The following is a 27,058-nucleotide window of genomic DNA, read 5'->3' on the forward strand; positions in this document are numbered from 1 at the left end:
TTACTCATTGATCTCTGAACCGTAAGCTTGTTATTTCTTGTTGCGAATGATTTCAATGTATACTTAGCTATTACTTTACTTTAGCGTAGAATAACTTGACGTACGACTTTTATACGGCTTTTTTGTGTATGAAGTTTAAAACTTGATTAAAGTAAGCTTAGCAAGTAATTCTGAAATAAAACCTTTTATTTCAACTACTGTTTTTAAATGCTATTATTTGAGATAAATGATAGATAATTATGTGTTTGTCAGATTTATTATTCTCAGTTTTATGACTACATTTTGAACAAGCGTAGGTGGCACATGATTTGTAATCTGCAGGTCCTGGATCCGAATCTGCCAGACACCAATGTGTTCTGAAAATCAAAGATTTGTGTGAAGTCAACAAACCCGCACAGGGCCAGCATGTTTGACTATGGCCTAGTCACCCCTGACTTAAGGTAGGCTCCAAGCCCCTCGGTGAGGACATATAGTGAGCTGATGATCATTAAATAAAAATCGTGTTCTAAGTTATTTAAACGGACTCAAGCTATGTCAACCACCAAAAAAAAAGAAATCTGGGAAAAAATCCCGGACGGTGAATTAAAAGAAAACAATTTAGGATGGGTGCTGACATTATTTGGGTCGGTCTTTTGCCGCCTAGCGCGTCTAGCGAATCAAGTGAGGACAAGTTTTATTCAATATCCCTCACTTAAGTCAAACAATTTATCACTCACTTCGTAAACTGGAATACTAAGGTTTATTTTAATCTTAACAATTCATTTATACGCTTATGAGATATACACATATATTAAGTACGTTTTTTTATTTAAATACATTATATTATAAACCAATCCACCATGTTATTCATTAAGTGGAACCTAAAGAAATAATCGATCCTTAAGTTTGAATCGATGATTCATTTAATTACTATGTAAAGGAATACAACACTTATTAAATTGCCACCTAAACGATACTTAAAGTTTTTCTATTGTTAGTGGTCTTTATATCGCACGATCATTAAAAGATAAATTTGGCATAATTTACTGAAATGGCTGGTTTTTGGGACCCAACATATTGTGCAGTATTTCTCTAGTCACTTCGGAGTAATCGAAAGTGTAGTTGTAAGGCATAACGGTTACCAAAAGATATTGGTCACATATGGGTGTGTGGTAGCGATTGGTGAAGCATGTAGTTTGCGACACGCGCTCGCCGAGGCCGTGGGAAGTGCCGCTTCACTGCTCACCAAGTCTATTCCGCTCCAATACTAGGTTTATTATACACTGAAACTATTGAAAAATGCGTTGCTGATTAATAATGTGCTTTAAAGTTGAAATAATCTTTTTTTTTTTACACGACACTTATTCAAGACATCCTTAATAGAAAACGATAATCAGTTTCATTTATCTGTGATATTGGGTGGGTGTTATTTGGAGAGGAGGGAAGAGCTTTGAAGAGTCGAGAAGACTAAAAAAATCTTACATTTTATTAGCCGACTTCAAAAAGAAGGAGGTTATCAATTCGACTGAATTTTTTTTTTTTTTTATGTGTGTTACCACGAATCTCCGTCCCTGGTGGTCCGATTTTGATAAAAATTATTTTAATCGAGAGGAAGTGCTTGCAGGTGGGTCCCATTTTTTTGTTTTTTTTTTTAAATAACTAGAAGACTAGTAGATTTTGAATATAGCTTCAAAATTTGTTGCGAAAATTAGGGCCATTTTTGCTTTCAGCGCTTATTCTATATTTACAAAGAACTGTGGTAGGTTTATTTCGGAACCTATGAAAAATATTCTCAGTGTATTTTTTTAATTGGTGTATAACCAGTATTTATAACGTTAACATTCCTCGTTCATATTCCGCTAATAGTTTTGTACTCCAACCTCTCTCTGTGACTGGTTATGAAATTGTACTGATGACGGAGGACGTAATTTATACGTAATTCTATGCAATTACCTAACGAATACGCAAATTATTTCTACATAATTCTATGTTACTGAGTAAAGATGTATTAAAGTTATAAGTTCTAGTAGCTGTTGTTCCCACAACTACGTCCGCGGAATTTAAAAAAAATAATTAGTAGCCTATGTCTTCTTTCAGGCTGTGTTTCACATCTATACCAAATTTCATCAAGATCCATGCAGCCTTTCTGAAGATAACTTGTAACAAACAACTATCCATCCACACATTCGCATTTATAATATTAGTAAGATTAATAGATATAAATAATAGCAAGTAGATTAAATTATATATTAGATAAATGATCAATGTGAAGGAATGTCAGTTATCCAAATATTATACTTGGCACAACTATATGGTGCAAAGTTTTCAAACATGTCTCCTTTATATTGAAACCTATCTTATAATTATTACCACTTATTTAATGAACGTAAGAAAATCACTGATCATGTCACTATGATTTTTTCGTGTGAAATTGAACTTGCCCGTGCGTGTTCATTGAACGTACACTAAGTAAACATTAAATTACACTAATTGTAACACCTTGAGTCTGATTTTTTTAATTTACATATTTGCGCTTTTGACTTGGACCGCTAAATTAGGAACTCAGTAATCGGGACGCGACAGCATCCCATTGAGCGGCGACTGCTCCGTGCCTACTGATGACACGTACACCACCAATTTGTCTATTGTGTGATAGTCAAGCGTATAATGTAGGTTAAGAAGGTTGACAGTCTAGTTGTCAATCATTATAGACTTTCGAATAAATATTAAAGGGCTGTTTAACTAAGTCATCATCATCAACCTGCCCTTATCCCTATGGAGGGTTGGCACAGTATGTACTACTTCTCCATACATCTCTATCAGCCGTCACACTTAAATTCAACCCCTTCTTAAGCTTATCCTCTTTCACACAATCCATCCATACTTTCTTTGGTCTTCCTCTACCTTTATAGTCATTCACATTCAATCTCATTACTTTTTTGTTTTTGTTTAACTAAATAAGGGCTTTATAATCATTCATCTAGATTCTAAACTACTTTAAATGCATTACATTTATATGGTTGGTATAAGCAGTTGCGTTGAGGTCGGTAGGTCAGGAGGACATGTTCTATGTGAGTAGACAGGACAAAGCAGACCCCAGTAAGCTTCGGTTTAATTACCCGACTGATTGCAAACGTCCACATGCGGTAACCGCCAGTAGTCAATGTAGATTGCTCCCACATTTAGCATCATTGTAATTCCTTCCGATTTTATGTAATTTTGTTGAGATCTAATCGTGGCTTTTTGAGATAAAGATGCACGTTTAAAATATATTGTTTTCTCTTTTTTGTTAAAGACAATAACGAAGTGTTTTATACAGAGATTTGGGTCTCAGAAACCAACTGTTAATCTGTTTATTTCCTTTAAATTTCTTAATAATCTTTTAAAATGGAAAAACTTAAATAAATAAGTAAAACATTTAATTACATAAAAGAGGGAGTATTTTAAATAATTAATTTGTACGGAACCAAGTTCAAATGTAGGCTAATATCTTTAGAGGGGCGTCTTTAAGTATTAACCAGCGCAGACCCGTAGTAAATCAATGTTTTTAACACGACACGCGCTTCCGGTTCAAAAATACAGCTCTATTAAATTACACGGTGCCTTGTTTGATTCAAAAGTACTTGCACTCCAGTTTGACAGTTTATGTTAGTCGACTATTAGTGTCGATAAAGTGAAAATAATATTTTTACAATTACGTTAAGAAATATCATCGTTAATCCAATTTTCACTTGACAATCGTGATCAACTAAAGCCAACCCTTAACTTAGACTAGGCTCACAACATCGGTCACATAATGTCGGAGCTGATGGAGAAGCAATCAAAACTATATTTATTTCTCAAGCATTTTTTACATATATATCTTGCTTCTTATGATTTCTTTCATCTTGGATTTAATTATATCGGGGACAGAGTGTAATTGTGTGGCTTTGAAGAGCGTTGCTGCATGTAGGCGTGAGAAGGGCGATCAACTGTGACCTTTCCATGATCCCCGTTACCTGTGATAGGTGCTCGAGTTCCGCGGAATTACCCTCCCCTTCCCCGGACCCTACTGTACCGAGTGCCTCTAAATTAATTTACACTTTTACTGAAATGGATCGAGTTTTATAAAATTTATTTAGCACATTACGCATTCAGGTCGTAATGATGGAGACAGTAGAATATGGAAATTATGAGATTGCTTTTTGAGTAAATTGTGTAAGTGCTTTCAAAGTGACAAATCTTATGTCTAATACAATCACGGTGGCCTCATTAACACGGTGTCAACAGAGCTAAGAGAATAGTTGTACCAAAGGACGGTCTATGCGTGACTGTTTTTCAAGTGAATTGATGCATTACGAATTTATTTCCAATCGTCATTAACTATTATTAAAGTTGTGTTCGCATGATTATTTTATATGTACGGAAGTTAGAGTGTCATTGAATCGTTACTGGCTTCTTTTCTTTGAGCTGGGAAGTTAATACTTATTTAGGAAAACTACACAGGATAATAATCATATCACGACTGACTTGACTTAATTCATTTTCTCGTTTATTTGTGCTTTATTTATTAAGTTATTTATTTTTAACCCATTCGTTTCAACACTTCTTATAAGTGCATTTTAATTTTACTCCATTGAGCTTGACAGCGAGTCCAGTAAATTGTATGCAACGTACAATAAGATATCGTAGTTTCATAGTAACACAAGGCAGGTTAATTTTTTTACTTTCTTTGTGTTCTTTTTCTTTCTTTTTTAATGAGGTCTGAAAATTTTTGTCACTTTTGTTTTCTAACAGTATGACAAAAATCAGAGTCGGTACAAACGTTTGGATTGGACTTGGGACTTATTATGTCGTATGTATGTGGGGGCGAAAGCGGGTCGTGACACTCTGCCTATAGCCAGCCGCGACCTCGTCGGCCACTCGATCACTGACTATTGAGCGCCGGATGTTATACGAGCGACATCCGCAATACAACCTTCCTGTCTACCGTTACATCAAGTATTCATATTTCATATGTACAGGTACATGTTAGACTATAATAAAGCATCTCTTATAAATGTGAATGTTTAGATGGATGGATGGATGTTTCTTTGAAGGTATCTCCGGAACGGCTCAACGGATCTTGATGAAATTTGGCACAGATGTAGAACATTGTCTGGAAGAACATATAGGCTACTTATTAAGTTTTTTTTAAAATCGCGGACAGCTAGTCTAACATAACTCTTTAGATGATTTTAACAATGATATAAGTCACTATTGTTATCGACTAAAATTTCTAAAGTTATTCGCTCTTAAAATTATAATGTTAGTTCCTTTAGTTCATTGCACTCAAATGAATGTAATGCACATTAGATTGCAAGACGCGTAAGCGTTGATTACGTGGGAGGGCGGATGTCGTCACATTACACCATCTATTCTAATTTGTAAAGCTAGGTCTACAATTTCAAATTATGTACATTAAACGATTATATGAAGATCTCTCCCTGTTTCTTAGGCAAATGTTTTTTTGTATGGATCTATTGGTTATATTGACGTTAAGGCTTTCCATGTAATGCCATGTCGAGTTACTTGATGAAAATTTTATTACTTAACGGAAACCACTTTCAAGCGCCGCCCCTACTTGTACCTCTAAGTAACGCTATTGTAACGCTAAGTTATAATGGATGTCATATCTCTAATTTTGTAGAGTTGTAGTTATTATTTTAAATATATTATAGGATTATTGTACATATTTTGTGCCTAAATTTATATTTTTCTTATTGTTTCAGGTACGACTAATACAAGAACTTGGTACTGTGGTAAAAGTTTTTAATATTTATTTCATTTAAATTCAATTTTTTGTTATTTATTGCGATGTCTTTATCAATTTTTATAACTTTACTATTTCAATAGAAAAAGATTTTTAAGTTAGATTATTTATGTACTGTAGTCTTGAAAACTACCGAATTTAACTATGATCATAGCAGCTGCTGAAAATAATAAAATCACACCGATCCATAGAGAACAAAAAGGCGAGCAGCTTTCAAAGAAACCCCTGCAAAATATTTGAAGGCTACAAGGATCCCTAATTATCGCGTTGTGTTACACAAAGCGTTTGATTGATGAATTCAGTGGACCCCACGATTAATCTACGAGCCATGTTTTACAACCTATTTTAACGAAACCTTCTAATCATCGTTGTTAACTATAAGAATCCACTTACAATGTTCATAAGAGGATCTCAAAGGATTTAAAAGGCATAGAACAACTAGGGTATATCATGTTTTAGAATCATAACATTTGAACGTGTGATTTTATATTATTTGCCAATGCTCTTAAGATTGTCATATCAGACTATTTAAGGAAAACGGTAGTGAGAGAATCAAGCGAACGGCGGACTACCAACAGATGTCATTTGCGATAGTCACCTCAGTTTGCAGTCGATTTGATTTTTGATTGATTCGAACGATTAAAGTTAGGTAAACTGCTGTAGTTACTGTCGTCTGTAGATGGCGACACTTTGCACACACCAAGAACGTAATTGATAGTTTAAAAAGAATATGTTTAAATGTTTTTTCGTAACTGACAAACTGTGAATTTTTATTCTACATAAAGAGAAATTTGCATAAAACAGAAGGTAAGCCGAATACTCTAAACGGAGGTTAAACGCATTATCGTTTCGCGAAGGGCCGCCGTTTAGCCAAAAGGGCAGTTTGTTAAACCACTGTACATATTTAAAAGAGCCGCTCTGGGCTTTTCGCTTTGTTTTTGATATACTTTCCAGTATTTACTGTTGCCTGTTGTGTGTAGGTACTCGCTATTATTTGGACAAGTTTTTTTTAACCTTTTTACTTGTTTATGTAATTTTTTCTTAATCTCTGATGTAAAATAGATTCTATAAACACCGAGAGATCTGTGATAGACTTGCGAGTATTATCTTAAATCTTTCCAACAGGAATTTGCTGACTTAATATGGGAATGACAAGCCCTTGTCCAAACCGCAATGTTATTGACATATGCGGCGGACCACAGTTTAATTATGTTATGACATAAGTACAATCGGGAAATCTGGCGGTTTTCCACCTAAAAAATTATAGTAATTTGAACGTTTTTTACATTATGAGATGACACATAACAATAATCAATATGACGTATCTTTTAATTGTGTCTGTATTGACTACAACATAATTGATAATTTGTAAGAAGATGCGAGATTTGTCTTGTAAGAAGCAAGGCAATTTTTCTGTAAATAAAACACCGCGAATTTCCGCGACTGTACATTATTTAGAGCAGGCGTTGTGTTAATATTAACTATCGGAACCAATGCGAAACCTTTACGTGAACCAGGTTTGAAGTTGGTTTGTTCCAGCGAAAAAGTATACAGAGTGTTCCATCGGTGGTTTCACATTCTTATTTTACTTTAAGAAATACTGTAATATAAAATGTAAGGCAACATGCTTTTAGTTTAGATGCAACATAATAAACAATTAAACAATTCTTAAAACAAATTGTACCGGAAATTACGCCGCCTTGGTTACTTTTATCCGAGCTCAGCCTTGCGCCCGCGCAAACTCTTTGTTCTACTTGTGAAATATTAACGTAACCTTGAATAATTAGTTCGTGTAGTTAATTAATTAGAGATAATAATTGCCGCTCATACGAAAAAGAGCTGAAAGTCAATAGTCGGCGAAGAAATCGACATATGTCATAATATGTCTGCGCCTATCATTTTCCCTTGGAATTTGTCTACGAAAATGAGGTTATGGTAGGTCAAGGTTATTAGGTTATTAGCCCGTAACAAAAGAATGCTAAATTTAGTGATTTCTTTGTCCCATCTTAAAAGTAGTCGAGATTAATTTTAAATGATTATTAATGATTTTATATAAATCAATATGATCCTGGTGTAAGTGCAGAAGGGCAGGCGTGGGTATAAATAGCTCGGTCGATAACGCGCCGCTGTCCGCCGCGGCTGGGACTACGCCGCTGGTATCGGCGTGTATACTCCTACCCACGCGTACGGTACCTTACTGCCACGCTGACTGGTTCTTCTTGCCTTTAGTGTACTCATGAAGATATTATTTACATTTTCAATTTAATTTTCCTTTGTTAACGAACCTAGGCAAATATAACTTTAAAGCTGGTTATTTATAGATCTATAGATTTAGCATCTTATTTTGTGTTAAATTGAATAAATAGAGGCCCTTATTTTAATCCTAGTTCCCTTCCCATCCTTTCCTTAAAAGAAAAAAGGAAGGATTTGGATGGAGGAGAGAATGCGTAGGAAAGGGAATATTTTATCTTTATGTGCGTTTCCTCCGTCGATAAGAGGTAGGCAAAGCGTATGAAATTACGGATATCTGTGGGTAGCGGTCGCTTTACTATTTCGGCGAACTAAGGTGGCCTTATGTCATAAAAAAAATTACTTGTGATGTGTTTCTTTATTTAATTATTGTTGTTGGCGGTGTAACATCAAATTGAAAAGTAATACCCACGAGTATCGTATATTGCTTTCTGTTACAAATTGAATTAACTAACCGTCTAGTTAATTGTCATCCATCATAGGTGCAGATAGTCCGTTATTACTTGAAGGTAGTTATTACTACCCCCCGCCGCGCTGTGTTTATTTGTCCCGCTTGGAGACTCTGAGCACGCTAATTACCGTGATTAATCACCGAGCGTAAACGTTTGTCACGTCGCGTCGTCGGTCTGGACGGTTCTTCGTGGCCGTCTCGTTAGGAACAAGACAATGTGGGGCTACTGTTCGATTGGTTGCTAGGCCGTGACCTAGAATTCTGAGAATAGTGTTGTCAGTCAGTTTTTTATTTGACTAAGACTTTAATTTCTTAATCGCTTTCTTATTTTATTAGCTGACAATACAATTTAACTTCTTTTCTTCGGATTTTTGTAGACTGTAATCGTGGTATTTACCTGTACCAAAACATATTGCTATATTTGCTTTTACAAAGAGGAAGAGAGATATGACACTATATTTTTCGAAAGTAAACCACTATTAAGTTAAATGCTTGCTCGCTTGAAATTGATTGCATATCCTTGAATAGGAAAGCGTGGTACGACGTTATGAAACGTGAGCTCAATGTGGCAGCACTTTTAATTCCCCCAAACGAGAACAAACGAAGCGACCGCCCCCTGGCGGAGAGAGGACAATGCAAGCGTCACATTTTATGTGGGACGTTGCTGCAAGCTTTGCTCTCTTTTGTACATTTTTGAATACCTCCAGTATTTGCATGAAAGCATAGTGTAAAAGTCCTGGACATTACATCGTTTAATTTACATAATCGAAAATTGTAAAGGCCATTAGCCGAAAATCATATTTTTTATTTACGTTAGTTTTAATATGCACTTAACTTTATCTATTTGATTTGTAAATGCACTTACGTTTTACTGTCGTTGCAATATCACATGTAAGTCGTAAATCTAAACTTAGCCTCGCCTCGTCTCTGTCTGGAAACTTATTATTGATACAATTGTCAAGTTAATTTTCATAACTTAATGCACACTTCTGGTCTATTGTCTAAGTAGTTAAGTTTGTAATATTAAATGTATTAGTAGGTTTTTTATGTCAATTTCCATTATTAAAAATATTTACAGCTTACAATATAAAAAAAATGCTAATAGCAAAATTTTGTTAGAAAAGTAGTTATGAAAGAGAACACGACTTCATTAGCAATTTGCGACGGCACAAAAAGCGACGACTCAAAAGAAAAGTATGAATGAGAGTGTATACTGATGATGTAGGGTGACCATGTCACATAAAAATTATTACGAACTATTATTTGTTACATTTAAACGAGTTCAAAAAGTAATAGTCTGACAATTCTATGGTGCGTTCTTTTCTTATTTTTTTTTTGTGAAGTTGAACAAGAAATCTAAAATGTTAAAGCATGTTTATGTTTATTTATTTTGCGGCATTATTAGACATTATATTGAGTCGGTTTGTTTAACATAAATGTTGTTAATGAAAAATAATTACTAATTAAATTTAATTTTCATAATATGAATATTACTAGTTTATGCAATGGATCTTTATAAAATAAGTAGTACTTCAATAATTGAATTAACTGTTGGGACTGTCTCTCTAATCCCGGATACGTGGTCAGTGTTATGGAGTGGTCGGGTGACCGCGCCCATACGGCCTTGTCAAGGCTGACCGGTGATCGGGGCCGACGGCGTTGGCCTAGGACGCGATATACAATGTACCTCATTTACATTATTACGATTCTTTGCTTAGAGTTAATATCTTAAAACATTTAGTATACTCTTACCTAAGTAAGAAATGGAAGTTGGTTCATAACTTTTTACAATACAACTCACGCTTGTGAATCATAGAGTTGGGTAATGATTTCGGATTCCCATTTTGCATGGTCCTAGCACACCCAACTTGCTTATACATGTTTATCGGTTTCCGATACTCTTAAATCTAATATTAATCCAAAAAAAAATATTTTCTTTTACTTATTGCGGAGTCTTGAATATGGCCATTTTAATTCAAGTATTTGACTCGCTTGTTGAGTTATTTGACGGAATATACTCAGTAAACCTTATGTAAGATTTTTGACCTTGTCTAGGAACTGTTATATGTTTGTATTATTAAATACGAAGTCAAGAACAAACCGATTTATTTGATTCATTTAAATAGATCTTCAATTGCAGACTTTTTGCTTTACCTAAGACGTTAATGATTGTTTTTACACAGTTAGTTACTGTGATGAAACTTAGTTTACTTAGGATCATTATGTTTATATGACGCAACAAAAAAATTATGATGTTAAATTGATTACAGGTCTAATGTGACTTTTGCGACGAAGATAATTTTCTAGTTTTTTGTTTTTCATAAATAGTTAATTTTCGTATACACGAAAGCACGAAATTGTCGAATGAGTTACAAAATGATCTAGTAATAATAAATCTTCCATAACCTCTCATTTGCACAAAGAGATATCTTACTAATATTATAAATGCGAATATTTAAATGGATGGATGGATGTTTGAAAGTATCTCCGGAATGGCTAAACGAATCTCGATGATATTTGGCATAGATGTATGACATAATCTGGAAGAACACATAGACTACTTATTTTTTTTTTTATAATCCTTGTTTTAAGTATAGATGTCTGAGTACATATTTATCAATATGTAAGTAGAAGTACGTACGGAAATGTCTGACTTATTTCTTGGTCTACCTCGTTATGAATATTTCACTACTTTTTCCACTATCAAGTGTTTTAGAGTATCTAGAGATCCTCTATAAGGACGGTCCAGATCTCTAGTTATTTCTACAGTACCTCATAATTTATAACTCGAGATATGATCTCCGAGAAGTGCTCTCGTGAACAACTCGTCTCGTATATTTTTCTTATTCTTATGAATATCTCAGAACTATTACAGCCGCATATAAAGTAAGTGGTCACTGAGTGAGGCCCTTAGTGTAAATATCTCCTGGTAAATTTATAATAAGCGTGTACTTTGTAATCACACTTTATACGGTAATAGGCATGTAAATATAGCGAATAAAAAACGTCATCTATTTAGTCTTAGATGTGTGGGATCTAATTATAAATTTAGTAATTCTGGTCGTTCCACAAAATGTTTTTGTTATACGCATTATTTTATGTGTAAAGTGTCTATTTCAGACTGTTAAATTCACAGTCATGAGAACATATCTTTATGGGTCAAACACCTTCCTTGCCTGCAATACAATTTTTATCAACCAATCTTATATGTGTAAAAAATTTCGTTTCTACAGTTTTATGTTAGCGCCCTCTGGGTTGCATTTTCAGCTCTAACGAAATGTTTCGAAAGTTCCGAGGCTTTTCACAGGCTGCTATTGTATCCCTAGTACCGTTGCCCTGCGACAGATGGCGTTGAGTTGCGTTTCAGAAGTTATTGTTTCCGGTGCTCGATGTCGCTTTGAAACTAGAAAAATTGGAATAGTCTACTGTTTGAAATTAAATCTTAATGTACGATATTTTTTATAAACAGTTGATTGTTTCATCTTTCGAGTATAAGTATCAGATAAATAAATAATTCAAAACGTATTCATAAAGCATAATATTTGTTCATAAAGTGCCAGCAAGTGTGTTTACATTGCACATGATGGAAACGTTTCAATCGAAACGCCGTGTCAAGGAAAGAAAATAAACTGAAACACATAGTCTAGGAGCTAACACACTACAATATTTGATTTATATTATATATTTACATTTATGCAATTACATATGTAAACATGGCATAACAAAACTTACATATTGTGATAATAAAGAGTGCTTTAACACCAATGAATGTGACTTACTATTGCATACATTCCATTTGTTTTATTACCATCGAATTTTTTTGGTGGAAAATGATGAGCTCTTATAAAAAACAGTTTTTATAAGTCACCCATTTTTATTTAACGTTTATCCTTTATACCTATTACTATGTATTTTTCAATAGCATAATTATTTTTTTATATTATTGCCTCTTAGACTATAACAAAAATACGTGCAGTCTCAGTGGCGCCGCCGTCGCTCGGGGCGGCTGACGGTCACGTGGCTATTCTTGTGCGCGTGCGTTTACAGTTCATTCATATTTGTCCCCGGCTATATTTAGAACAAGCGTCGTTCCTATTCCTGTCAGTTTAAATTAGCCCCTCGATACACGATCGGACATCACGATATTTTTCAAGAGCAAAACAGAAGAAAGAAACAGTTTTATTGATTATACATACAGTCTCTGAATTGAATATATACCTTAGATTTTTGTAGTTCCGTTTTGTTATAGTAATACCACAGTTACAGTAGTTGAATGGACAATTGTTACGACTGTCTTTTCATTGATTAAACACCTATGAATGAAGTTATTGTCATGGCCAGCATTTGCTTTAATAAAACAGACTATATCATAGTTTTCATCATCAAAAAGGCACTGTAATTTCACGGGTTTGAACCAAAAACAATCTTGGAAACATGATCAATTATCTCCATCAGTATTTCTACTTTTTCATTGAAAACAGAACAGCTAATTTTTATTTGCTTCGTTGAGTGTAAATCGTATCAGATAGCGTTAACGTTCATACGATGGGGTTTGCTGACGTGTCGTGTCGTCTTCTTGATTGATGTTCAGGGCGATCAGTCACGATACGTTTTTTTTTGTATTTACCGCTGGAGTGGGAATACGATCATGTGTCGCTTTGTTTGGTTATATTGAGAGATATTATTTTTTATCAACTATCACGTGATGTGAAGTTTTTATCAACTGTGTTTAACGAGAATATGAATAAATAACTAGAGTTGAACATTTTTCTTTTTTATTAGTGGTATATTTTAGTAATAATTTAGGATAACCATATAAATGTAATCTATTGCAGGATATTGGAAGTGTTAATGTACAAGAACCACAATGCGACATCGAATATTCAAAGAATTGCTTTAAGATATTTTCAAGTATTTGAACTGTTTAAATAGCTTTTTTAATTAAGAAAGTCTACAGCAATAAATTCCGTAATATTTCTCCACCTGAACACAGATGGCGCTGCACTAGAATTAGTTGTGAGCCAATTAACTGACTCTATTATCGCCAACTAAGTTCTAGTAAAAACTTGATTGTAACTTAAATCTATCGTTGTAATAAGACTTAAGAAATTTCCAATATCTGCAGTTTTAAGCCTACCTAATTTAGATTATTGTTATTTAATTTTTAATGGTTGTTAATTAACACAATTTATTAATAAAAACCTGACAGTGCCCCGGACTGCAGGTACTCGAATCACACCTTAATCGTCGTTACTATTGAATCAGTAGTGTAAAAAAATCTTGGAAATTCTGAGATTATTTTACCTCATTACATATTCTTTCTTCTTTACTACCGGGTGTTTAATAGTTACAAAGCAGCGCTGGTTATACCACACGAAGTATGTAAATAAGTTCCAACATGTTGAAATGCGGTTTTCACTGTGAAAACAATATGTTCTTGTACATGTATTTGGTTAGTGAAAACTGCAACTATACTCTTTTGTAGTATCGAAGATATCAAAGGGCTGTATGATCCTCATTGTCAGCGGCACGGTTAAAGTCATGTTGTTAGTTTCTTTTTTTTAACCGCTTCTGCATGATCAAGTCGATAAAGGTTCCTGTTTAAATCTTTGTGCACATTACGTTGAATACATAACGAGATCTTTTTATACGTGTGGTAATGCTTTATTCTTATAGATCTTACCTTCCATGATCTTACCGGTTAGGTACTTAAAGAGGTTAGTTTAAGTCGTAATCGAAAAAGAAGTAATATGCTAAGAATACCTGCTTAGTTCTTTTCTTACTTGAATAATTTAAGTTAAACTAAAAGGGCAGCCATGATAAAATAAAATAACCCTATAGAGTTTATTATAAGTCCGATGCGATGTAAGAAGAATCGATACGATCGATATACTGCCACTCCAGACAGTCTCCGGAGACTAAACCGTCTGCGCCTCGTCTATCCTATAAAATTGGTTATTTATTCTTGTAATAAAGCATTATTTTAACCCATTTACGACCACACCTTTGAACATCTAGCTGAGTATTTACGCCTACAGTATTATTCGGTCGTAACTCTGTCTATTGCATTTCCTTCAACACTTAGTTCAGTTATTTAAAAATAGTTACGTGCAATAAATTGATACCTAAACCATCTAATCCTACTCTTCTTTGTCGTAAAATGATCATGATTATTTTTGAAGAATAGTTTTTTAATAATTTTTTCAATAAAGAATATATGTCGTTTTTTTCTACCGTCCAATAATGACCATGTAATCATCATCATTAGCTCATTATTACGTCCAGATTGAGGGAGCTCAGAGCCTACTCTAAGTGAGGGGTTTAGGCCATAGTCAACCACGCTGACTTAGTGCGGGTTGCATCACAATGTTTTCCTTCAACAAAAACACATCGAAATCAAAAAACACATTGTTACATGGTGGTATTCGAACCCAGGATCTGTAGATTATGAGTCAACTTCTTAATCCCTGAGCCAGAGACGCTCATATCATATCGCGCTTTAAAAATTTCAAATATTTAGAGCAGGATTAAACTCTTACAAAACAACTAGCAAACTGAAAAATGTAGGAAAGACATTTTTAAAATGAAAAATGCTCTCATAGTGAAGTGATAATAACAGAATAAAGAAAAACGCTACACTTCGCTTTATCTTGCACCGAGTCCGCTGTAAATCTCATCAGACTTGCCTTGTAGCTCACTTCTGGAAGCTTCCAGATAAATTTGATTCGAGCACTCGCTGATTTGCACTTGAAAAGTGCTGCTACAACGTTTTCTAAACGTATTACATTACTAGCTGTCGTCCGCGACTCCGTCCGTGCGGATTAAGAAAACTAAACTAGTATCCTATGTGTTCATTTAAACTATCTTCTGCATCCATACTAAATCGTCCATCGAGATCTGTTGAGCTGATCCGGAGACCTGTAAATCCAACAAACATCAGTTCTTGCCATAAGACTTTATTTTTAGACTTTAACGTTATTCACATTTTGTTGAAACCAACCAGTATTGGTTTCTAATTCAATATATTAATATTTTGCAAAATTATATTGTCAAAGCATACTTTTTATCTCGGGTTTATTAAAAATAATGCAAATGATAAAAATTTGTTTTTGTACAGTTTTCGGCAGCGTAAATGGTTGGAAATTCAAAGATATTTTTAATTGCCTTGCCGCATTTACAAACTCATTAACGGGAAACAATTGTAATGAACGAGCTGTCATCCGCCAGGCTTGTCCGCACAAAGATGTCCAAGGAATGCGATTGCTTTGCATTTCAGCTTAACTGCCAACATAATATGAAATATAATGACAGATGTAATAATGTAAAAAAAAGATTTACAAGTTTTGTTGTTCTGTTTTCCTTTCTGCTGCACTGCGTCTCCTTTGTGACTCCACGCCGATGTTTGCAAGTCGTAAATGTTAAAATCCATGAATAAGATGAGTATAACAGTTTAATATAATTATCAAATGTAAAAATCTAGATGTTTGGCAAAAAAAAAACCAACGGTAGTCTTTATCTACCCCATTTAAATCAAAAGGACGCGAAAGCTTATATTAAACAACGACAAGGACACTTTTATAATTACATCTCGCGTTGACACACAGCCGTCACACAGCCGTCGGAGCTTTCTAGATAAATTAGACAAAGTGATCCCCTCGGCACGCTCTCTTTAGGCACTAGAATGTCTTAGCTAGCTTCTAGTTAAAACTGTTATGAGTATGACATCAGTTCTACCATGTTGCCTTTCAAATTTAATCTTTCACTTTTGTATTCTTAATGACCAGATTGTCTATTGGTTGAAGGTTTGATTTCTATCGTAACGCTTGGCGACGAGCTCACCCACGAGTAATATAGGATGTCCCTAAATTCCCGTATATAACAGTTTCTAAATATACCAAAATAATTGTTCTAAGCTAAACTAGAACAGGTGCCAGTCATGCTATTAATGCCGTTATTAATACCACAACAGCTTTGACAATACGCGGTATTTAATTTCCAAAATAACAGGGTCATATTGACAAACTGTTTGCAAGCTTCTAAGCACACATTTTGTTATTTTAAAGTATGGAATGTTATAGTTTGTGAAATAGATTTTTGCTATTACAGTCAAAATCTGTTATAACTCCATCGAAGGGACTACTCATATTGAGTCGTAAAAACCGATAGTTGTAACAACCGGTGACAGGTATTAATAGGAAAGATATGTAATAACATTCAGCCAGGACCTTTGATTTTGGTCAATTTAACCGGTATGTTGTTCTAAACGATGTCGCTATAAACGGTTTTGATTGTATACTAATAGCGTAATTTTCGGTAAATGGAATAGTACGCAGCACTACTACCTGTTGCTCGAGCACACAGAAGATAGTCTCTTCCCTTCTCGGTAAAAACGTACGTTTATTAAGTAGTCCAAATAAAACGATTACATAATTCAAACTCATCAAAATATATGTATTGGTATGAGACCAAATGCTTCTCTTTATATTACGACTAGCTGTCGCTCGCAACTCCGTCCCCGCGGAATTTAAAAAAAACTTTATGAGTAGCCTATACGTTCTTCCAGACTGTGTTCTACATCTATGCCAAACTTCGTCAAGATCCGTTGAGCCGTTCCGGAAGATACCTTCCAACAAACATCCATCCATCCATCTATCCAAACATTCGCATTTATAATATTAGTAAGATTACAAGACAAATGTTAATCTAGGACACAAGTATAGGACTTACTGGGGCAAGATATCGACGTAGAGTATCCCAGGGTGCGCTGGCATTGTTCCATGCGCCGCTGTTTTTGGGCCCCTTTCGAATTATGAGGCCATTATTTATTACGAGCTTACGTACGAGATGGAATTGTAAAACCTTTGTATACTCTTGATTCTACAACATTTTATATCTGAATTGGGTTACGAGCTAAATTAAAATTTACATATTCAGTACGTACTTTGAAAGTTCTAAATCAATTTACGTGGTAATACTCTTTAAATAGGAAGCAAACTGTTTCTTGTATGGAAAACGAAATTATGTAATTATGTACGTTGATAAACCATAGTAAATAAATAGGCTAATAGTAGAGTATAGTTTTATGTCTATTTTATATATACTTTTGCTCTGGTGTTTTTGATATTTGAGACAATACATATTTTAAATTTAATTATAATCATTAACAGCATATCTTATATTGTTTTCAATTCTTGATTGAAAATTAATTGGCCTTGTATTAAAGCTCTTGTTGTTGACGTTTTAATAACGCGCCGCAAGCCGCAGCGAGCAGCGAGCGTCCCAGCGCTTGTGAGACCTCTCACACTTCGCCGATATTTAATCAGCTGTTATTGATGACTTCTTTGTTTATTGTAATTTAACAGGAAATACCTTTTAAAGTATTTTAAATGGACTGTTGTTTATTTTTTGTATTTGAAATATTTTGTAGTTTATAAATTTCATATCATTTTTAGCACGTATAAATCTTAAAACCTAATGAAGTGAACCTTTTTCATTGACAGTCGCGGAGCGAAGGAATGGCAATAAAAATTCTATGGCTCCATAAAAAAGTTATATTGAAAACATTTATTTTACGATGTCTGCGGAGAAGCGAAGCTCACATGACACTTAATGCTGATCTTTTTTGATGCTTTGACACAATATACCATTTCAATTCCGATTAATTTGTCCTTTTGATTTAACTCAATGAATATAAATTATATTGCAATTACACACAGATAATTAATGTAAAGAAATAATACATTTAACTACAAATTCTTTGCCTACAAAGGGAAAAAAACTTGTAGGTTTGTGTACATATATTCAAATACATCAGATTAGTCTTTGTACATAAAGACGCATATATTGGCGTCATTCCAAATTCTTATACAAATATACTTTTTTTGTCTCTTCGGTATTCTGTCTTTTTATGTAATATGACCTTTTTAAATAATGTTATCTGGTCTTGTTTTTTCAAAAAATATTTCTTTGGCACTAATATGCCGCTATTGTATGAATGCAAGAATTAACCAAAAAATTAGTGCTACAATAATTTATTCAAATCTTATTTTAAGTTGGCTAAAACCAGAGGATATTCTTCGTTATTGCGAATATAATCTTCATCTTTAAACTCTTAAATTATCGTATTATTTGTGATTCTAAACTACGATATAAAAAAACTTCTGAAAGACATAATTTCACCTTTTCGTTCTATTTAATGAAAGGATCTGTATTATGTCATACACTGTGATAAATTAATGGTTTTATCATCCCCAAGTATCATTTACGTGTTCCAAATCTCGGTTAAGGAGAGTTGTATCGGTGACGTCAGATCGCTCGCTACGGCTACCTCTACAGGCTACATGCTACGCCGTAGCGTAGTGTCTACGGACGCGCGACGCTGGCTGTACGCTACGCCGCTACCACAACGCGTAGACGTGACCTACAGTGAAGTTTGAAGTTACGATAGGAATTTTTGTTTTATTTAAAACAAACATATTTATTTTATTAAATAAAGTGAAAATACTTATTTGTCGAATAAATCAAAACATTTAAATGTAAATTGATTAATTTCCAATGGTAATATTGCTAAATATATGACAATGATATTTAAAATTAATTAAACGTGCCAATTATTATGTAAAGTGTTGATAAATGTTGTTTTGTATATTTCATAGTAAAATTAGTGAAATTAAGAGAAATTGGTTGAATTGCACAGAGTAAAGAAAGTTAAAATGTGAAAAATGGGTGAGGGTACGAATCCGGGTGTATTCTTTGTGGGCGCCAAAGGCAACGGGTATCGGCTGTCGGCCCGGGGAGTCCAGACCCTGCAGACATTCCTGCGGGAGCATGGCGCCGACTGCGTCAGGCAGTTCATGCAGGTCAGCTGAGGCACATATATACACTAGCAACGAGTAACATAAGTAACACTCGGTATCGTTACTAACAGTCAGTATTATTAGTAACTATCACTAACAGAATCATCGTAGATGACGCTTGTCTCTGGAATAAATTTTTGATATTACTGTAAACTGATGGTTCATTGCCCTTTCATATCGCTTTTAACCTTTGTTGAATTATAAGTGAAAGTTTACTTAAGAACTTGTGTTTAAATGCCTGGTTATTAAGGAAAATAAATGTTTGCAAATTACAGATAAGTGTTATAAAACGTTATAAATGTGTCGTGAATGAGGTCCCCCACAAAAATATATCACATTTTTTGCCATTTTCTTTTTTCAACATACGATATGCACTGTCCTACATTTTTGTTCTATTTATTATTTCGTAACTTACTCACGTGTGTTTTTAATATTTCTGAAATGTACATCTGAAATTCCCCAGTGATTGCTGGAATATTTCATGATAAATTCCTTTTGTCATTTAGTCACTTTAAAAAACTGTTTTATAAAATCTAGTATATTTTCTTAAAATATTGTACATGTTATATTTATTTCAGTTAAGAATCATTGTTTTGGATAACTTATTTAAATACAAAGGTAAATTTATGATTCAATATTAGGTGGAATTACTTGATTATAGTTACATAATTTTTCTGAATATAATCAAGATTTAGGAGAGAACTTTTTAACACGGCTAATAAATGGTCCCATTAGTTTTAAAGTGTAATGAACATAGAGGTCGCAGAGGTTTTTTTACATAAGTACATATGAAAAAAATATATAATGTTGTCAAGAACTAAAAATATTATGGATATAGTCAGTATAGGATGTTAAGAATGCAAAAAAGGGTACACCGTAGAAGTATAGAAGTAGAGTAGGAACAAAATCGTTGTAGACGTTAGGTAGGCATACAACATACACAACACAGGCAGCTACAGAGCTTTGGTGTATGGCTATGTCTCCTAGTGGCACGAATATCATACAATGCGAGGCTTCGTGCCCTGTAACGTTTGTTTTTGTTTTGACTCGTGTTTAAAGGCACAGGATATGTACAGATGGGTGCAGAGGTGCCTGACTTTTGTACAGTTGAACAGAAAAGTTTGTTTTGTAAATTTAATATCACTTCAAATTGTATCATTGTTATTATGTAGTAAATGAGCGTATTTTATTAAGGTGGAAATACGCGTTAAGTGCAGCTGACAGTACTTTTACTGTTAAAAATGTTTATCATGTTTATTAGAGAAGATAATCTGTGGCGACGACAATTATTGGATTGCATGTAATGCTTCGTTTGATGGCTGTAACGGTTGCATTGGGCTTGTATCGCGTTTGGCACGCGAGCTACATTTATATCCTTTTATCCTTTTAGTTGGAAGCGCTCAGTACTGAAATAACGTAACAATGCAAGTAAACAAGTGGCAAGTTGTAATGCGAGAATTACATACACTTTATACTTTACTTCAAGAACGTCGGTGGCTCAGGGGTTAAGCACTTGACTTGCAATCTGCACATCCTGGTTTCGTATTCCGCAATATACCGATGTGTTTTTCGATTTACATTTGTACATCCGACGTTCTTACGTTGAAGGAAAACATCGTGATGCAATCTGCACATATTTGATTGATGAATATACTTTACAAGTTTTTAAGCTGAAACAATAAGCTATACATTAAAGTTACTTCTTATTAATGCATAAATTTACCGAAAGGGGCTGTAACATATTATATATTATAGTACGCTGCTTTTCACTAACTTTCCTATGCCAATTTTGTTAATTTCCTCTCCCACTTTTTGTGTTTGTTGTATATTTAACGACAGTGGAAATTATATTGTTCACAGTAAATCCGATTTTCTCAATTTTTAACACCTCTATAATAAAACTGCTCGTGTAAAACTTTCTTAATTAAACTTTTGAAGTGTCCTCTCATTTATTTTTGCTTCCACTTCGTAATGTTGTATTTAAAACTTTAAAACTATTTACTAGTGATGCAACGGATGTCTGTTTCCGTTTCCGCAAGTGCGGAAGTTCCGCATGCTTTTCAACATCCGTTTCTGCTTCTGTTTCCGCAACTTTTATAACGGAGATAAAACGGAACTTAACGTCGGCTGAGAGATACAAATGCGCGGCGCGAGACGCGCAGTCCGTGCGCGGCCTTTCCGCACTTGTCGCATTTGTTTGTTTACGTACTTTTTCGTGAATTTAAGCGCGTAATAATTTCTGCTGCTGTTTGAAACAATTTCTCTTGCTGGAGTAAACTGTCTAGTTGTTGTCCATATAAAATTTGACAACTGGCAAAATGTGACTATTTCATACTTACGAGTTATTAAATGCACTTTTGAATAAGTGATAACCATGTAATATATCATCATCATTATTATCATCAGCTCACTATACATCCCCACTGAGGGGCTCGGAGCCTACCCCAAATTAGGGGTGACTAGGCCATAGTCAACCACGCTGGCCCAGGGCGGGTTGACTTCACACATATCATTAAATTTTTTCTCAGATATGTGCAGGCAGCATCACTATGTTTTCCTTCACCGTAAGAACGTCGGATAAATATAAATATGTAAATCGAAAAACACATTGGTACATAGCGGGATTCGAACCCAGGCCCTGCAGATTGCAAGTCAAGTGCCTAATAATTATATCTTTTCTAATCTAGATTTGGTGTTTTTTAACTTAACACATTCACTGTTTACAAAATAAAAAAAGGTAATAGCTGGGAGCCAAAACTTTTTATGGTGAATTTTTAATTAGTATATCTGGGAGTGTTTGAACATATAGATAAATTAATAATGTTTTTTGTATTTAAGCGCTAGGGATCGTCATTTTGAGCGCTAGGGATGGCAATGGTTTATTTCACTAATATGTAGATATTATTTGTTCCACGATTGCATTTCTGTGTACTAATATGTTACAAGATTTTGACAAAGTCAAGTTTTTCATCAAATTCCAGAATATTGAGTAAAACATGTAATGTATAAGGATACTAATCAAAACCAGCTTTTATCTTCTCGGTTCAAGATCTTGTAACATTTAATACACACCCACACATACACACACGTATACACACAAACATAAACATAAACGCATACACACACGTACACACACATACAGAACATACATATATTTAAAAAATATACATACATAACAAAGTTCAGTCTTAGCTTCATGTGATACAAGATATTTGTATGTTTGCCTCCTTACGAACGTGGTACTAATCACTACAACACTGTAAGAATGAAACTAATACTCTTTTTCGTTAGTTGACAATATTGCCAGAGTGGCCACGCAAAGCAACATGGACTCGTTTCAAACGCCGGCGGCTTACTGGCTACTACAAAGTGAACGGGCACCTCGCTCGGATCCGAGGGGGAGGCGCCGCTACTAATAGCTCTGCCAACTCGGATCCGAGTGGTCAGCAGTGAATGTATTAATAAAGAAATATATTTGTCGTTTATCAACACGAGTGGTTTGGCGAACATTAATTTGTAAATAGTGTAATTTTGTTTCCTGAAAATAAATAAAAAAAAACGTATTTTAACTTATTGCAGTACAGTAAAAATACATATATTGAAGGCTAAAGGACACCGATATCCAATGCCTTAATAAATTAAAAACGAATACAAACTGTTCTTACCAAAAAAAAAATTTTGTACATATGTTTTTTTATTATTATTTACACTTCTGTTTCCGCTTCCGTTTCCGTTTCCGTTTCTGCTAAAATTTATTTTTGACATCTGTTTCCGTTTCTGGTTCCGGTAAGACACTTCCGTTGCATCACTACTATTTACTTTGTTAAGTCTGTCTTAGTTATTTGTCTCGGTTTGTGTACACTTTGTTGTGAAGTTTTGTTTTGTGTTATTTATAGTTTCACTTTTAATCTCATTTACTTTAAACACGCAGAATTTAACACTTTTTTGTTAATCTATTTTTTTATCTCTTACAAAAAAGGGTAAAAAAAATTATATTTTCATATTTGAAGGGAATGAAAAGTACAATTTCTTTTACAAGAGTTTTGGTAGGAAATTCACGGTTAGATTGTAGTGTTATATTATCACGAATAGTCCTCAGTCGAGAATGGAATTTGACTGAAAGTTAAGTAAAGCCTTATTGTATTTGACGAGGTATTGCCTTTGGCATTAAGTTACAAACTAAGTGAACCCTCTTACAGTTTAAATAAGTTTATAGTTATTGACTTATAATATGTTATTAATAGTATATAGTAAGATATATAACGTGAGAATTTGATATACATAACATATAGGTTAATGATTGTGAAATTTAAATTAAATGTCTATTATTTTCATTGTTACTACATTGTATCAACTTCAACATTCAGTGATAAGTTCGTCTTCTGATCAAAAGTTCGTAGCAAAAATAATTTTCCATTATAATAGATAATGTTAGCTTCGTAAATTACACCTTTATTTATTATCAAATTCTCCTTAGAACTGTGCTTGAAAAGTTAAAGGTCAACTTTGTTATTGCTGTGATTAGTTATTATTTGGATACTATATATATAATAATCTTTTATATAGAAAACATGTGAAATTTTCATATTTTCTTTGTACAATATCGTATACATAAAACATAAATAGAGTATATTCGTACAATGAAATTGTTTGCATCAAATTTAAATTTTATTTTGTTCATAAAGATGGCGCTGATTGTGTTCAAAGCGCTCCCAGTGCTTGTCATTATTGTAGGGAGTAGAAAATACATTTGTGTTGCAGCTTTCAAAGGATTTTTTATATATCCTATTTATATTAAATAGTTGTAATTTAATAAGATATGCATTCACATACACAACGCACGATTAATATAAAAAAAATAATTTGACGCTGATATCGGTTTTCATTGCGGAAAAAATAAAACTTTTTTTTTATCTCTTATTCTGTTTTAAAAAAAAGCAGGATATTTTAAAAAGGTATCCACGTTAACATCAAGCCACGAGATCTGAGATGTTTATTTTAAGTACAATGGATTATATTTAAAAAAAAAAATGGTTTAATTTTTAAAAATTCATTTTAAAGTAAACGTGTTGCTATTTCATGACAATTATTTAAAGGCGCGACTCGCGCAATATTTAATTTTGCAAGTTTGCTCTCGAGACTTTTCCCGCGTCCGCCCTTTTGTGAAAAGTTGCCCGCCTAACAAGTTTACATCACATGGTTTGAGATGAAATTGTTAAAATTATTCGTTTAAGAAACCTTTGTGATTCGTTAAACGAAGTTGTACAACGACGTAAATAAGCAATTAAATTTGATGGATTCATATTTAAAAATTTGAAGTAGCTAACTCGTATGCGCTAAACTTATAAATGTTTTCGAGATTCTAGATACCTAGATCTAATTTATATAGAATAGCACATTGTCTATCTACCTTTGATATAAGAAGATTTATAGGTAGTATAGAGAAAAAAATATTTTACCTTCTACTAAGGAATTAACTAAGAAGTAACATCATTATAAGTTTTATATATCACCGGTCCAATATAACATATTAAACGTGATTGTTTTTGGTACACATACACATACTACATCAAATTATATGTTATGTGATAGTGTGTTATTTAATCCTGTTGAGAAAAATCAATAAATGATACTGTACTATGCAGAAATGAAGCGAGAAAGTCGGTACCTCAACGTTAAGCATGTAACTTGTAATCTGCAGGTCTTGGCTTCGCAAAACGCCATATACCAATGTGTTTTTCGTTTTATGATAATGCAACCTGCACCGCACATATCTGCGAAGAAATTCAAAGATGTGTAAAGTCAACCAACCAGCCATAGGCCCTGACTTCTCGAGTCTTCTTCGAGTCTCTCAGTGGAGACGTATAGTGAGCTGATGATGATGCTGAAGTAAAAGTTAGGATATAAAGGTTAAATAATTTATGCACGTACTTTTAATTTTCGTGAAATATTTTTAGAAAAATTATATTTTATTGCTATATGATATTTCATAAATAAGTTATAGATAATTTACTGATGTTCAAGTATTGCTGAATGAAGCTAATTAAATTTATTCACTGGGGAAATGGAATGAAATAGCCCTTCAGTAATCCGCACTGGCGCGCACGGCGCGGCGGTAGAGTTTCAGGCCGAGTGAAAGGAGCTTAATGAAATCCCTGACGCCGTGTTGTAGCTATTTACAGGTTCTGCTTTTTAATACAACTTAGATTGATGTATGTCGACATAACAACCTCCAAGATGATAATATTTAACTTGTATATGTTGTATTGAGTGTAAAGTCGAAGTTTTACAGTAAAATTTATGTGGGAAACTTGTCATAGTAACAAACATAGATATGCTTAAATAAAGCTTTTTATATATTATACAAGTTGATGTAAGGTACTCGATCCTAAGTGGGAAACAAATTTAATTCTTTGGCTGGTCATATCTAAGATTTAAGCCGCAGTATGGTAAAGTTGACGTTCCTGATCGCAAGCTTATCCCGACTTTTAGGAAAGCAGTCGCCCGAATACGAACAAGGTTCACCCCACAAATTACTTATCCGTGTTTTATTTTGATTCGTTTCTACTTTATTTTGGCAAATCGTAACGTAATTTTTTAGATTAAGTTTACATAGAAATTTTGGACATTTATTTATACTTCATCTTAATGATAAATAAATAAATTTATGTTAGCCAAATACATGCTTAATGGCTTATGAGAGTAGGAATTGAAATGTTGAAATATATGTATTGCTATCGAATTTAACATAGTCTGTGTGCTGATTGCCGTTGGCATATTTGCCGTGTTCATCTGCTGACATGCGAGCAATATAACAATTATCAAACACAAAGTCAAAGGCCGGCAACGCATCTGTTCCTCTGGTGTTCTTCACCTAGATTCTCTCGCCGCTAGTTTGCGCCTTTCTCTTACAAAAAAAAAGTAACTGAACTAATATATAAAAAACTAATACAGTAAAAAATAAGTCTCACAGTTTTTGATGTTATTTAATTTATCACATTGCTCACCTTATTCATTTTATAAAATGCTTATAAAATACGGAGAAGGAATTTTTTTTAAACTTATTTTTTACTGTTCTTTAATGTATGTCGATGTTAGGTTTTCCCATTAGCACTAGTATCGCAGACTTGTAGGTCATGCTCGTATACCCTAAAAGCTTCCGATTTCAGCTTCCAGGTCAGAGGACGCGACCGATGTAAGTAATGACTCGGAAAATATTTCGCACGTCTGCTATTTTTTTATTTATTCAATTCTTATGCTAATGTTGAAAAAAAAAACATCCTAGCAAATTTCAATTCAATTTTCTTTTATAGTAATTTTGGTCTAAAAGAAAAAAAAAAGGATTTTGTAATATCATCTTATTTTTCTGTGATGTATATTTTTTATTCGTTCCTTTTGATAAGATTTATGAAGCCTTTTATAATTCATGTCCACATTTCTTTATCAAAATCATTTCAATTTTAATGGATTCCGCTAAAAGAGGGAAGACCAGTGATGGTTGGATGTGGTTATGTTGGATCTTGAGAAGAGAAACGCTGTTACTTGTTCGAAATTTTATTAGCGACTCGCCATCTTTTACAAAAGTAATAGATAATTGAATAGATCATAGATCAATGAATCGATAGTTCGTTTACATTATTGATCATAGAGTAAATATCGATTATAAACTAACATGCCCCCCACCAAAAAGGGCACAGGCCTTTTTAAGAAAATTAATGAAATTGAAATTAA

General features: G+C 33.7%; 1 protein-coding gene across 1 annotated transcript in view; it reads left to right on the forward strand.

The window, feature by feature from the left end:
- LOC106709535 (liprin-alpha-1) overlaps positions 1 to 27,058 on the forward strand; it is a 97,096-nt gene that overhangs the window by 7,842 nt on the left and 62,196 nt on the right. The window lies entirely within an intron of this gene.

This window comes from Papilio machaon, chromosome 11 (genome assembly GCF_912999745.1).
Source record: "Papilio machaon chromosome 11, ilPapMach1.1, whole genome shotgun sequence".
Taxonomy (NCBI): Eukaryota; Metazoa; Arthropoda; class Insecta; order Lepidoptera; family Papilionidae; genus Papilio; species Papilio machaon.